Raw genomic sequence first — 15,893 nt, forward strand, 5'->3', positions numbered from 1 at the left:
ATCCGATCATTTTAAGTGTTTGTGTATGTAAAAGTATAAAACCAATTGTTTTCAACTGCTCAATGGATTGGGCCGTTTTAAGTGTCATTTACTTGTTCAACAAGCATTAGCCCAGAAGGCCCTATTGCAAAACGTTGGAATATTAAGCATTTTTACACCAAATGATTCATAAATATATGCTTTCATAGACCTTTGTCTGCTTTGTTCTCAAAATTTATTTTGAACAAATGTCTGATACGAATGCTTATAGATGTAGTCTGAGATGAATAAAATGATCCCTATCGAGCCTCCAAAAGCAGGATCGATAATTCATTGGTTGAAGCTGACTGTTAACCTGAATTAGGACCTGCTCAATGTGATTCCTTTTCCATGAAGAAACCGGGTTGTTTCGGCTGAGCCAAAGCAGTCTCACTTCCCAACTTTATAACCACAGACGCCGTGCTTGGCCTATCGTCAGGATGATGTTGCGCACATAAGAGACCAATGTGGATGCAACGCAACACTTCCGGATAGTGTGCCCGAGCTTCCTAAGCATGCATCAATCAGTTCTAAAGAATTCCCTTCATTCCACAATCTCCATACCCGAAACAAATCAAAATCCTTCGTCAATTACTGTTCCAATAAGAGCGAAAAATTCATGATACTTACGTGTTCAAAAAGGTTACCGTTGTTGCTTGGATTGGAGAATCCTTTATTTTTCATTCCAGTAATGATCTCCATTACCAAAATACCAAAGCTAAAGACATCGGATTTCATAGAAAATTCCCCCCCCCCCCCAAAATAACATATTCCCTGGGGGGGGGGTAATGTTGCTGTTGTAGAAAGTAGTGACATCATAGAGGAGTGAGAACAAAATAAACAATTGACGAGGACTAGTAGTTGGTCGGGGGAAATACTATACGGCAAACTTATTACATGCCAACTACTTTGTATGTATTTGTTGTAGTCTGATCTCCTTTAGTCAATAATCTAGCTAAACCAAAGTCAAATTCTCGGATTTATTTCATTATCAAGTAAAGCATTTGTTAGCATAGATACCTCTCCGACTTCAACTTAGTTGTAGACTGCATGATTATCTTTATGTTTTGTAATCATGATAGGACTTGTATTAGATGATATACAGTCCTTGTAGGACTCTCCAGCTCTTGTATATTTATACCTGTTTCTGAGCAATGGAATATAGTGACTTTCATCAATATTATTGTTCTATACTTATTGTGTTCCTTCTCTGATTATATATTTCTACATGGTATCATCCCTTTCTTTGGCTTAACCACCTTCTTCGATCCTGCTTTTCCTTATGTCTTCTTCCTCCCTGCTTCTCGGCCCTGCTGTGGTGCAATTTCTCAAGCTCAATGATTCTAACTATCTTACCTGGCTTCGCCAAATCAAGCCCTTTCTTATTGGCCACGATCTATGGAAGTTTGTTGATGGCTCTTACCCACCCCCAGCGACCACCCTCACCGTCCCTGCCAGCCCTACCATTGTTGCCTCTAACTCTGAGAGCTCTTCGACGGTCACTGTTTCCCTTTAACCCAACCCTGCTTTCACCCAATGGTACCAACAAGATCAACTGGTTGTCAGCTACATCACCGCCACCTTGACAGAGCCTGTTCTTGCTCTCACTGTTGGCCATGACTCAGCCCAAGTTGTCTGGGCATGTCTCCAAAGACGTTTTGCTCACGGCTCTGTCACCAACTCCGCTGCCCTCCGTTACCAGCTTCTTGATCTCTCTAAAGGTTCTAAGCCTGTTAATGAATACCTCCAACATGCAAAATCCCTCCTGAAAAACTTGCAGCCATCGGTCGTCCCGTCGACCTCGATGACTTCATTACTGCCGTTCTTCGTGGCCTTGGTTCTGACTATCTTACTCTCACAACTGCCATCATCAATGTCACTCCTCTCCCTACCTTTGAAGAGCTCAGCTCCAAAATTGAAGCCTTTGATCTTCAAAACCCTCGCCCTTCCCCAACTCCCGCCGCTACCCCGACTGCACTCATCACAACCCAGCAGCCTCGTGCTTCCTCTCAGCCTTCTGGTAATCGCAGTGGTACTTGGTCCAATCGTTCCCAACGCAACTCCGGTGGTCAGCAACACGGCTGGCGTCCTAGCCGCAATCAGCACTCCTGCAATTCCCAACCTTGGAATGGATCTAATATTCATTCCCAACAATCGTGGACTAGGCCGCCTGCTCCTCCTCATTGGCCCGACCCGCGTGGTTTCTCCGGCCGTCCCACCTCAGGCTTATTGGGTCCTGGGCCATGGTGCCCCACTTGCTCCACCTCCCAGCACAACGCTACCCACTGTCCTCATCGCTATGGAGGCCCAGATTCCTTTCCTCCTTTTGCAGGCTCTCAGGTGGCTTACTATCAGGATCCCAATACTTGGTTTCCCGACATCGGCGCTACCCACCACATGACGGGCGATCCCAACGCCCTTCTCCACCCTCAACCTCATCATGGTCCTAATTCAGTTCAATTGGGTAATGGTGATTCTCTTCATATTACATCCACTGGTACTATTCCTATTTCTTTCAACTCTATTCCATTTACTCTTCATCATGTTTTTCTTGTTCCGTCTCTCCATAAAAACCTTTTGTCTGTTGCTCGCTTTACCCATGATAACAATGTTGCTATTGCTATTTGTTTCTTTCCCTCTTTTTATCGTATATATGATTTACGCACTGGTTCCTTATTGTTTCAGGGCCCATGTAGAGATGGCCTTTATCCATTGTCGCTTCCCTCACCCCAAGCCCTTGCTGCGTCATCCTCCATACTCTGGCACCAACGTCTCGGTCATCCTTCGTCCTCGGTTTTATCTCGTCTTAGTTCTAGTTTAGGCTCTCAGTCATTTTCTTCTAAGCATTTTTGTACAAGTTGTGCTTTAGGCAAGTCCACACAACTTCCTTTTCAATTGAATAATACAAGGGCTACTTCTTCATTTTTTATTATACATTCTGATGTTTGGATGTCCACTACTACCTCCACTTCTGGTTTTTGTTATTATGTTTTGTTCACTGATGATTATTCTCGCTATTCTTGGATATACCCCATGAAACATAAGTCTGAAGTTTTCACCCATTTTCAAACATTTGTTGCAATGGCTAAAAACCTTTTTCACGCTTCCATTAAATATTTCCAAAGTGATGGCGGCATTGAGTATGTTAATCACTCATTCTCTGTTTTTCTTCGCCAGTTAGGTATCCAGCACTGTCTTTCTTGCCCACACACACCTCAACAAAATGGACTTGCTGAGCGCAAGCATCGTCATATCGCTGATATGACTCGCACCCTGCTTGCCACAGCTTTTGCCCCGCTCACCTTGTGGGTTGAAGCTGCGCTCACCTCTGTCCACCTCATCAATCTTCTTCCCACATCTACCCTTCATTGGTCCACTCCTTACACTCTTCTTTTTGGTCGACCACCTATTTACTCCCATTTACGTACCTTTGGATGTATATGTTTTCCATACCTTGGGCTATGTTCACGATAAACTAATGCCTCGTTCTATTGAGTGTGTTTTTGTGGGTTACAGTGCTACTCATAAAGGTTACAGGTGCCTTGATCGTGCCACTGGTCACGTCTATATTTCTCATCATGTCGTGTTCAACGAAGAGGCTTTCCCCTTTGCTAATCCTCTCGGCCACCAACCACCTGCATATGTGGAACTTGACATTCATCCCATTGTTGCTCCCTCGCCACGTAGCCCCCTGCCCGTTCCTGCCACTATTACCCCCGTGGGCTCTCATCTTTCTGCAGGTCCGTCCACACTCCCCGAGACTGGGCCCAGCCTTCCACCGCCTGCAGCCCAGTCTCCATCGCCGCCTCTTACTGCCCCGTCACAGCCCCAACCACATGTGCCTCTCTCCCATCCCATGATCACCAGGTCTAAAGCCGGCACACGGAAACCCAATACTTGGAATGATGGCTCCATTCGGTATCCTCTCCCTCATGCTCTTTCCGTTTCGCTTCTTGCTGATGAACCTACCTGTTTTACACAGGCTACTCGCAAACCCGAATGGCGGGCTGCCATGACCGAAGAAATTAATGCTCTTCTTAAGAACAACACTTGGGTTCTGGTTCCACCCTCTCCCACCCAAAACAAAGTCGGTTGTAAATGGGTTTACCGCATCAAACGCAACACTGATGGAAACATCGAACGATACAAAACCCGCTTGGTGGCCAAGGGCTTTCATCAACAACCGGGCATTGACTATGCTGAAACTTTTAGCCTTGTCGTCAAACCAGCAACTATACGCACTATTCTTAGTCTTGCTGTTTCCAACCGTTGGTCAGTTCGTCAACTCGACGTCAAGAATGCCTTCTTGCATGGTCACTTACAGGAGGAGGTGTATATGTCTCAACCCCCAGGCTTCGTTGATCCCCAGCGGCCCAATCATGTTTGTCGTCTCACCAAGGCGCTTTATGGTCTTAAGCAGGCTCCCCGAGCCTGGTTCCACCGCTTTAGCTCTTATCTTTTTCACTATGGATTTCTTCAAAGTAAAGCCGACAGCTCCCTCTTCGTTTATCACACTGGTTCTTCTCGTATGTGGTTATTATTATATGTTGATGACATTGTCCTGACTGGTAACAACCCCTCTTTATTGCAACATTTTATCACAGCATTAGGCCATGTCTTTGAATTAAAGGATCTCGGACCTTTTCATTATTTCTTGGGTCTTCAAGTCAGCACCAGTGCCCTCGGCATGCACCTCACTCAGGCCAAATATGCTTACGATTTATTAAACAAAGCCAATATGTTGGAGTGTAAGCCGTGTTCCACTCCTGTTGCTGCCAAACTGTCCTTATCTGCACATGATGGTGTGCCCTTATCATCCCCCACTGAGTATCGAATGTTAGTGGGCTGCCTGCAATACCTCACCATAACCCGTCCGGACATCTCCTTTGCTGTCAATAATGTTGCTCAATACATGAGCAACCCCCTTTCGACTCACTTGCTGGCCGTCAAACACATTTTACGTTACGTCAAAGGCACCCTTGATCAAGGTTTATTACTCCGCCCACAACCTACCTCCTCTTGCCTCTCCGCATTTTCCGACGCGGACTGGGCTGGGTGTGTTGATACACGCCGCTCCACCACCGGTTACCTGATCTATCATGGAGCAAACTTGGTGTCTTGGTGTTCCAAGAAACAACCAACTGTCTTGCGTTCCAGCGCCGAATCTTAATATCGGGCCTTATCTCATGCATGTGCCGAGACCACCTGGCTCATCTACTTGCTCCATGAGCTTGGTGTTACCACTCCGTTCCCTATCTACCTTCACTGTGATAATCTCAGTACGACGTACATGGCTGCCAACCCTGTTTTCCATGCTCGCACCCGTCACATCGAACTTGACTATCATTTTGTACGTGAAAAGGTTGCTCTCGGTAGCCACCAGGTTCGCTTCCTCCCCTCTGTTGATCAACCTGCAGACTTGTTGACGAAAGGGTTGCTCAAAGCGTGCCATATCTTGCTACGGTCCAAACTTGTTCATCCTGGGATGCCCAGTTTGCGGGTGGGGGGGGGTGTTAGCATAGAGTCCTCTCCGACTTCAACTTAGTTGTAGACTGCATGATTATCTTTACGTTTTGTAATCATGATAGGACTTGTATTAGATGATATACAGTCCTTGGAGGACTCTCTAGCTCTTGTATATTTATACCTGTTTTTGAGCAATGGAATATAGTGACTTTCATCAATATTATTGTTCTATACTTATTGTGTTCCTTCTCTAATTATATATTTCTACAGCATTACTTGCTTTGAGATCTCTATGAATAATCCCTAGCTTTGAATCCTGATAGAGATAGACGAGACCGCGGAATTCCACATAGTTTTAATTTCAATCCAAATCACTTAATGACCTGTATATGATTCCATGAAATTATTTTAAACCAACCAAGCTTTTATCTCTTGAAAAAGCTATACGTGGCGCTAGCTGTTGTCATCGGGTCAAAGAGTGGGAGCTCCATGTCCCCTCTTGGTGTCCCTTCATTGTCCTGATTTCTTTCCCTTATTTCCGTGATGGGGTTCCTGTAGCTAGAGCCTAGATGTAATAACCAAACTAAAACTTATATGTGCAGATAGATTACATGTACAGTTCCACCCAATTAAACTCGATAAAACTTATAATCCCGTTCTCTCAAAAATGCATATCCAAACACAAAAAACATTGACAAATACTTGAATGATGGTCTCAAAAATGCATATCCAAACACAAAAAACATTGACAAATACTTGAATGATGGTCAGGGTAAGATGTGATACCTTTATTTTTTTCTCTTTCTTCGGCGAATGAAATAGCCAACTAATAGTACTCCTGAAAATACTATTGCTATGCCAAGAGCAACTTATAATTGCTATCTTCACTCTTCTGTTGTTTTTTCCTTTGTTGTTGACAGATCAAATAAAGCAGACAATTTTAAGATGAAGCAAGCAATAAAAAAAAAAAAAAAAAAAAAAACAGCAGGGCCAGTTCAGCTTTGCGAGAAACAAAACGAACTTCTTACTGAAACATGTTGAAAAGCAATAGTTGGACTACAAGTGACATTATAAAAGTATGAACGAGAAGCTCATTTTGTATAGGTCAATACCTAATTCAGCAGCTGACATTCAGATATATGTTTCCTTCCCAGCAACAGGAACCTATCTGATATTGTGGAATTTTTCAGGTCGACGGGTCGAGGGTCCACTCCAACAACACCGATACTGTGCCCACTTAACCACCTGCACAATCCTCAAGTGTGGGGTTGTATCACAAAAAATCTTGGTGTTAGTTACAGTGGGGTAATTCTATATAAAGTACTCTTCTCTTCTCCCGCTGTCCGATGTGGGACAAATGGGGGTTCCAACAGATATCTATTAGATCAACAAACCAGATGGCACAGCCACTACCTCCTCCCTTGATATATGAGCTTGTATAAGCAGTACAGGAACCGTTTTTCCAGCATTTGGCTCTGCATTCCTTGAGATTCATACCTTTTTCCACCCAAAAATTTGTAGTATCTGGCAATTTCAAGCAAAAAATTTGAGAAACTCATCATTATCTCATTCGTGGCAGCTTAGTGGTTTATTGCTAACGCAACCTAGAGACCAGGCCATCAAATTCCAATTTTCTTGAGACTTGGGGCTGAATCCTTGTATACATTGGCAGACCGGATCTTCACAGGTACAATTTCCATTGGCTCTACAGAAGCCATAATGACCACACAATTCTGTAGGTCTTGATGAAAAACCCTTTAAACTGGTTGTTTGGTTCACTCTTAAGATTGTAGAGTCAATCTTAGGTTTGTATGCGATGTAAACTTTGTCGTCATTGTAGACAAATTTGAAACTATAACAAGGTTTAGGACCTTTGGGTGGACCAAAGATTGTCTGTCCATTGCATGTGCTGGTGCAAAAGAATTTTGTACTTCCATTCAGATATATGCCTCAGGATATGCTTGAAGTTTCGTTTCAATTCCATAAGTAAAATCTCCTGGGGATGGGTCCAGGATAGTCAAAGCTTTGCCACAAATAGGTTTCTGAATTTCCATCTTTCGCATCTCTAAGTACCAAATTCTCAGAGTCTAAGAGCTCCACCGTTGCACTTTGGACCTCATTAATTAAGATCGTTGACCAAAAAACACTCTTATTCTTACACAAGAGCACAAGATTGCCTGTGGTGTTTAAGAATCATTGTTGGGTTTGCATCTGTTTGCAACCCAAACAATATTTCTAACTGGGACATTTTTGAACCAAATTCTGTTAAAGGAAGCAGGGGTACGCGGATTTGGGATGCTAACTAAGTAGACACGTAAGCGAGGTGCGAAAGGAGGCAGGCAACAAGTGGATTGGGCTACTGGTTTATTTGCTCGTTAGGCTTTCCTGTTCGCGCAGGCATAGGAACAGTTAAGCCAGCATAGAGCAAAGCTCAACCAATGGGCTATTTGCTATAGTTCAAAGCCCTGTTCATAGAAGTTTCGGAGACAGGAGAAGGTGGTTTACTTACTTGCTGCTTGTAAGAGTCTAGCTGCTGTTCCAAAGCTTTCATGCGGGAGAACAAGATGCGAACAAGGGGCAAAGGAGCAGATCAGGTTGTTTACTTACTTTTGTACTAGCGTGAGGCGTAAGTAATGGTTCTTAGAACTACCTAGACTAAAGAAACCGAGTTCAAATTTTCCATCATGAAACCATTGTCGTTCCACCAAGGACAGACTGCAAAGGTGTACTGCTGTCAACTGCAAGGGAAATTGTTAATAACAGATGGAACAAATAAGCACTGATCATAAACGAAAAACAAAGACCACCCATAAAAAATTTATTCTTGAGCTCCTTGACTACTGATTTGATTCAAGCAAAAGATTAGAAGCAGAAGGAAAAGATCTCTGTGGTTCATAATCATAACGATAAGACCATATACCAACAACCGAAAAGACCCCATAGGGATAAGATAATTTGGGAAGACCTTGTGGTTTCATTCATCAGAAATAGAAAGTGAGGGAACCATAATTAACTAGCTAGTAATGAACTATGATCTTTACTAGCAGATCCAAGTTTAACCAAGTTGGCTCGAGAACAATGTGTTCCGCATTCTCCATATTTTAGATGAATTTAGTGTAATTATCTTATCCGTTCTCCAAAAACAATGTGAAAGAAAAAGAAATTTTCATACCTCCTCCTGGTTTCTTCTGGAACAAATTTTGCTGTGCTTGTCGTGCCACATATTTGTGCCACTATGCCAGTCATTGATATCTGTTCAGGTAGATGAAAATCAACTCAAGGATCTATAGTTTTACTGCCTCTACTAAACTAAAGAGACTTGAGCATTTTGGCTCAATTTTTTTTTTTCAGATTTGAGCTCAACTGATTCTGAAATTTCAAAAGAGAGTAAAAAGTAGAAACTTGGGGTTTGACAACTCACCGTTGGGAGTCACAGATTGCCAAGACAGACAAAGGAAGCGGATTTGTTATTTCTTATGCGACGACATCCAGATACGAGATCATCACTGTAATCACCTGTTTGTTTTCACAATGGTTGTGCTCTCTCTCTTGTTCAGTTATTTGGTTGCGGATAATTACACTATTGGGCAAATCCAATTTGCACCTGCTTTCACAATGGTACGAGCCGTTTAAGAAATGGAGTGTTCCTCCAAGGGTACAAGTCTGAGCCTCAAAATTTTGTACTTATGCATTTACGCGTACTTGACAAGATATTTGAATGAATTTTGGATGAATTTCATGTGGCCCTAAGCCCGACCTGTAAGATTAGTTTAACACATAACTTGATCACTAAACCAAAAAATTAATCACTGACCTGAAAAAACCATGCTTGCTAGGGTTGAAGTTAAGAGTCTTCTGCTACTTGCCAATCTCTGAATGCAACTACTCAGTTCTATGGGGCATGAGGCACTTATATTGCTTATCAACTGAGAGTGCAGGGACCTTTTATTTATACTGCATGCAGTGGTGATCAGTAAGACGATTTCCCATAATACCAATCCTTATCAAACTCAACCTTATCACTACTTTACCCAAGTGTTTATATCAGTAAGTACATATATCAATATATATGTTTATCAGGAGTGTCGAAGCTACGAAACCTAAATGTACACACACTCTAATAGCTTACAAACACTGTTATACTCAAATCTCTATGATCACAAGCTTCTAACACACGTGAAATAAGTGTGCAGCTTTCTTAAGTCTTACATTCTCCCACTAGGGCTAACACTTGTTTATCACGTTATCTCCATATTTGTGATCATACTTAAATGGCCACAAGTTTGAGCTCAACAAGATCCTGAGTTCAAGTTTTTGTCATTATTGACTATTCAGAGAGAACTAAAAGGATTTATATTCAATCCTTATGAATACCATCCCCATAATCACATCCATGAAACCCCATTATGATATGAACTATACATAAATGTGAATGAACATGTACTATTACACATTTAACAAGAATCCTGAGCTCAACAAGATCCTGAGTTCAAGTCTTTCTTCTTGCTTCATTTCTAAGCCCTTTCGTTGCATTCTTAAAACAAGAAGTTAAATTGTCATCCTGATATATACAATGTATATCATCATAACTATTATTGTAAACCTTTAGGGAAAACTTAATCAACCAACAGTAGTTAAGAAAATTCAATAACAGTATCTCAATACATAAAACAAAGCTGTCTAGAAGAGGACATAACATGCAAAATATTATAGCTCCCACAATTCCACAGCATCAAAGTCTGGTAACATAACCCATTTTTGCAACATGCTTCTTGAAGACTACAAATGGAATTGGTTTCTTCCGGGGATCTGCAACCATCAAACCAGTTTCCAAATAGTTAAATTTAACTAACCCTGCCATCACCTTCTCTTGAGCAATAAGATATTTGATCTCCAACTTACTTGTTGCAGTAGACCCCTTGCTGTTCTTGAAGAAAAATATTGCTGCATTGTTATCACAAAATATCTGAATAGGCCTTTCAATCAAATCCACCACTATAAGTCCTATGATAAAATTCTTTAACCATATAGCTTGATTAACTGTCTCACAGCATAACAGGTATTCAGCTACCATTGTTGAGGCTGCAAATATGTCTTCCTTGACACTCCTCCATGATACTACTCCTCCTCCCATTGTAAAAACATAACCCAATGTTGACTTTAGGTCATCTGGACACCGAGCAAAATCAACATCACTACCTCCAAAATCAAACTATTAGCCGTTTTATAAACCAACATGTGGTCTTTGGTTCTTTGGAGGTATCTTAAAACTCTTTTTCCTACATTCCAATGTGCTTCACCTGCATTGGATTGAAGACTTCCATGGACACTAATTGTGAATGTAAGATTCGGCCTTGTACAAACTTGTGCACAAATTAGACTCCCCATTAACGAAGTATATGGTATCTCTTTCATGTTATCCTTCTCTATAGCACTCTTGGGACATTGGCTTTTGTTTAACTTGTCACCCTTTGATATTGGCATCTCAGTGGTCCCACATGGTCATATTGAACGTCTTTAACACCTTTTTCTATATAGCGCTTTTGAGACAGTCCCAACATTCCCCTTTCTCTATCTCGTTTGAGCTCAACCCCAAAAAATACGATGCTTCACCTAGATCCTTCATTTCAAAGTTACTTTGCAAGAAAGACTTGGTATCATCCAAAAGACTTGAGCAATTGGATGCTAGCAGTATATCATCCACATAAAGTATCATAAGTTGCTCCTATAGATTTTCAAATATATACAAACATCAAATGGATTTTCTGTGAAGCCATGTTCCTTGACAACACAATGAAACTTCAAGTACCATGCCTGGATGCCTGTTTCAATCCATAAATGGATATCTTCAACTTGCAAATCCTATTTTCTCTCCCTTCCTCTTTGAAGTTGCACCATGTAGATATCCTCTTCCAATTCACCATTCAAGGAAGTTGTCTTTACATCCATTTGATGTAAAAACAAGTTATAATGAGCCACCATTGCCATTACAACTCTGAAAGCATCCTTAGCAGATACAGGACTAAATGTTTCTTTATAATCAATTTCCTCTCTTTGAGTAAACCCCTTGGCCACCAGTCTTGCCTTGTGTCTTTCTACATTACCCCTTGAGTTCCTTTTGGTTTTAAATACCCACTTACAACCTATTGGTTTGACTCATTCTCTCGGCTCTACAAGACTTCATACTTCATTTTACTCCAATGAAGAAAGCTCACTTTTCATAGCTTCAATCCACTTGTCTGCCTTTATACTCGAAAAGCTTCTTTTTAGTTCTCTGGATCATCGAACTTTGACATATTAATTCTATTTCTGCCATATACACGAAGTCACCTGAGTGTGCTGATTTTCTACCCTAGTTGACTTTCTCCAGGGAACGAAATATTCTTTATTGCTTCAGCTTCTTGTTTTCCTTGCTGATCATTCTCGACTACGACTGCTGGTTCAATATTTGCTGTACCCACTCTTGGTTGTTACTCTTAGGGAAATTAGTATCCCGAATTCCAAACCGAAATTTTTTGGGAAGGGAATTTAAAGACCAATCCCAAACCAAATTTTCGGGAATCCCGAAATATTTTCAGGATTTCAGGACAAATCGGGAATCCCAAATTGAAATATGGAATTATGAATTGTTGTTCAAATATATAATTCAAGAACACATTCATGAACTAGGAATGACATTTCATTCACACTACCATTTAATCTAAAACTGGCATGCCTGACTGTTTTTATCAGAGTCAAAATTCAAATTAATTAAACACTTTTTGCAATCTGTAGAGAGACAAAAGAATCAAGCCTTCTAAAATCATCAGCCATGACAGCAACAATAATAAAATCCAAATGGATATCAAACAGAACATGAAAAATATGCAAGGTGTAGGGCATTCCAGGTTGCGGAGCATGAATTAGAAACCACTAGCATCAATTATAAAAGAATAATATATATAATGTATATGTATAAATATATATATATATATAATAATTAATATTATATATTTTCGGTTTGGTATGGGATTTCCGAAATATCGAGAAGCCAATCCCGAATCCTGTACCGAAATTTCAAGATCGGTTCGGGATAGCATCCTGAAATTTTTGAGAATTTCGGTTTGAGAAATTTTTGGTTTGGGATCGGGATTTTTTTCGGTTCGGTTCGGGATTTTCGGGATTTTTTTCCACCCCTAGTTACTCTCCATGGGTTGATGATTCAATTTCATTTCCTAAGTTCATGGCTCGATCATCATCAGTGTCACATTCTTTGCTTAGATCAGTGATCTCAACCACTGCTGTTGTAGGCTGATGATGATCCATTTCATTTTCTTCTCCATTCCCTATTTCTCCCTCTTCTTCAAAAACAAAATCATCAGTTCTAATACTTGAATCAATATCCATCCGTAACTCCAAGAATACTGCCTTTCTAGTTTCAACAATCTTCATGTTGTGATTAAGGCAATAGAATCGAAACCCGTTAGATCTCTCAATATATCCCATGAAGTAACAAGAGAGTGTCTTGGGATCAAGTTTCTTGCCATTAGGGTTATAAATCTTGGCTTCGGCTTTTCATCCCCAAACATGTAAGCGATTTAGACTAGGTTTTTTACATGTATGTCCAAAGTTCGAAAAGGGTTTTTAGGTACTTGATTAACAATATAGTTGGTAGTTTTGATTGCCTTTCCTCACATAAATAATGGTAAATCAACCTTGCACATCATACTTCTAACCATGTCCATCATCGTCCTATTTCTTCTTTCTAAGACCCTATTTTACTTAGGTGTCCCAAGGGTCTTGTACTGTGCTACGATGCCATGACTTTGAAGATACAATGCAAATGGTTCTGGTTGTCTGCCAGTTTCACTTTGTTTGCCATAATACTCACCTTCTCTATCACACCTAACAACTTTGATCTTTCTTTCCAATTGGCTTTCAACTTCAATTTTAAAAAATTTAAAAACTTCAAAAGCTTCTGACTTCTTAGAGATCAAGTATATAAAACAAAACGAGAAAAATCGTCTATAAAGGTTATAAAATACTTGTTCCCATCAATTGTTTTTGTAGGAAATGGACCACAAATGTATGTATGAATGATCTCTAGAAGTTGTTTGCTTTTGGTTGATCCTTCCTTTCTTGAATTAGTCATTTTTCCCTTAATGCATTCTATGCAAATTTGGAAATCATTGAAGTTTAAGGGTGGTAAAATGTCATTTTTGATTAAAAGATCCATCCATGTTTTAGAAATATGGCCGAGCCTTTTGTGCCAAAGGTGAGATAATTAAAGGGGTTTTGAGGGATTCTTTTCAACATTAAAGACTACATTATCGACATATAGTTTAAATTAAAAACATACCATTACTCATAAAACCAGCGCCAATATGAGAAGAATTATAAAAAAAAAAAATGTTGAAGCCAATATTATTTAAAGTAAAATAATACCCTAACAAAACAAGTTTTGAAACTAAAACTAACCTCCTTTTTCATGAAAGGTACATAAGAAACATTTTCTAAATCCAAATAAAAAACCAAAGTCTAACTTAAGTCTAACAGTCCCGAAAGCTTTGACTTCAACCTTTCTTCCATTACCCATCGAGACTTTCACTTCATCTTTATTTGGTATTCTCTTTATTGTGAAGCCCTGCAATGAATTCATTGACATGAATAGAAGAGCCAAAGTCAAGCCACCATGCATTACTAGGTATGTCAACTGAATTAGACTCAAAACACACAAAAACTTTGTTACCTTTCTTTGTTTCTTGCTTGGCAAGCCAAGTTTTGTATTTTGGGCAACTCTTATCATGTGGCCTGCTTTCTTATAGAAAAAAAGGGGTAAATTACACAAAACTACCTCAACTATGGGTTGAACCACAATCTCATACCTAATGTTTTAAACATTGCAGTGTCATACCTTAACTTATAAATTCATTGCAATGTCAAACCTCCGTTAAATTTTCTATCAATTTCGCTATTAAGTGATGACGTGGCAGGCGTGGGGCCCAATCCTCACCCAACTTGTGATATCCCGTCCCCAAAATTAGTATTTTATTTCTTTTTAAACGTATATTGGAGATTTAATTGAAGTTAGTTCGTTAATTCTCCGATTTGAGAAAAGCAAAGTGAGGGGTACTTTAGTTATTTCAAATTTTCTCAACCTTTTCGGTCAACTCTTAAGTTAGTTAGGTAGAGTTCAATTCCACGAGCGCATAGGCGCAAACGGATCTCAATTTCAAATTATAACGAAGAAGTTAGAAACGTTTAAAGTGGGGGATATTTTGGTTATTTAGACCTTACCATAAATTTCCACAAGTGGATACCTAGATTCTTGGAGGTTTCCATTTCGGGAAACTGTACCCAAAAGCCCAGAAACCCAACCCAAGTGACCCACCGCAACCCATGACATTCCGATGCCGATTCTGGCCAACTCTAGTTTCATTTTTCAATGCCACCACCACCATCTTGAAGATCTCACCTCCCTCTACAAAACCCACCCAAGAACCACCTTGATTAACCATCGTTCTCCGGCCACCCTTATTATTTTTTCGATGAATCGGCAAAGCGATGGTCGATTCCTCCACTTGGAACTTGAAGCCCATCATCCCAGGAGTAAATCCCGACTAGACTTGACCCCGTTGGACCACCCTAGGTTGCAAATTGACGCTGGGAAGCTTTAGGCACCCGCCGGCTTTATCGGCAAAATTGATCATTTTCCGCCCACTTTTGGACATTTTGGATTTTTCCCACTGGCACCAATGTTGTATCTCTCACCACACTTCTTGTTCCACTACTTCTCCTTGATCATCGTCATCCACCTCCCATTTCTCCTCCTCACATAGCAAAACATCCAACAAACGTGAATGACTTTGCGAGTTTTGGTGTTGGTTATGATTCATTGCCATTATCTTTCGAGAAGAAGATGTTTAGTCCTCTGCTCATAAATTGAAAGATTCATAAGTGCATGATAAAATGTCTGTATATAGTCTAGAAGTTCATCAAGACATGTCTACCGTGGACCTCTATTCCTGCACCAAGACACATCTTCCAGTGAATTTATTCCTACATCAAAACATGTTTCCCAGTGAGGCTAATCAAGCATCCTTGTTTACTTATAAGGCATAAGAAAATTCCAATCCTTGTTTTATCAGTTGGAAATAAGCTATTTCTGATGCACCCATTTATCCATAGGTTATTACAACGACTAAATAGCCAAAATGGTCCCTGAGATTTGCATAACTCATCACTTTGGTCCCTAACATTTCAAATCAATAAAAGTGGTCCCTGAGATTGTCCACCATCCATCATTTTGGTCATTCCTTTAAAAGCTCTGTTAAGTGTCCCGGAGCTCTTGGCCAGAAGTTGGAGCAATTTTCAAAGCTTCGTAACTCAATCGTTTCTTAACCAAATTCTACCCATAATATATCAAAATG

The sequence above is a fragment of the Malus domestica genome, chromosome 11 (assembly GCF_042453785.1).
Source record: "Malus domestica chromosome 11, GDT2T_hap1".
In the NCBI taxonomy this organism is placed as follows: domain Eukaryota; kingdom Viridiplantae; phylum Streptophyta; class Magnoliopsida; order Rosales; family Rosaceae; genus Malus; species Malus domestica.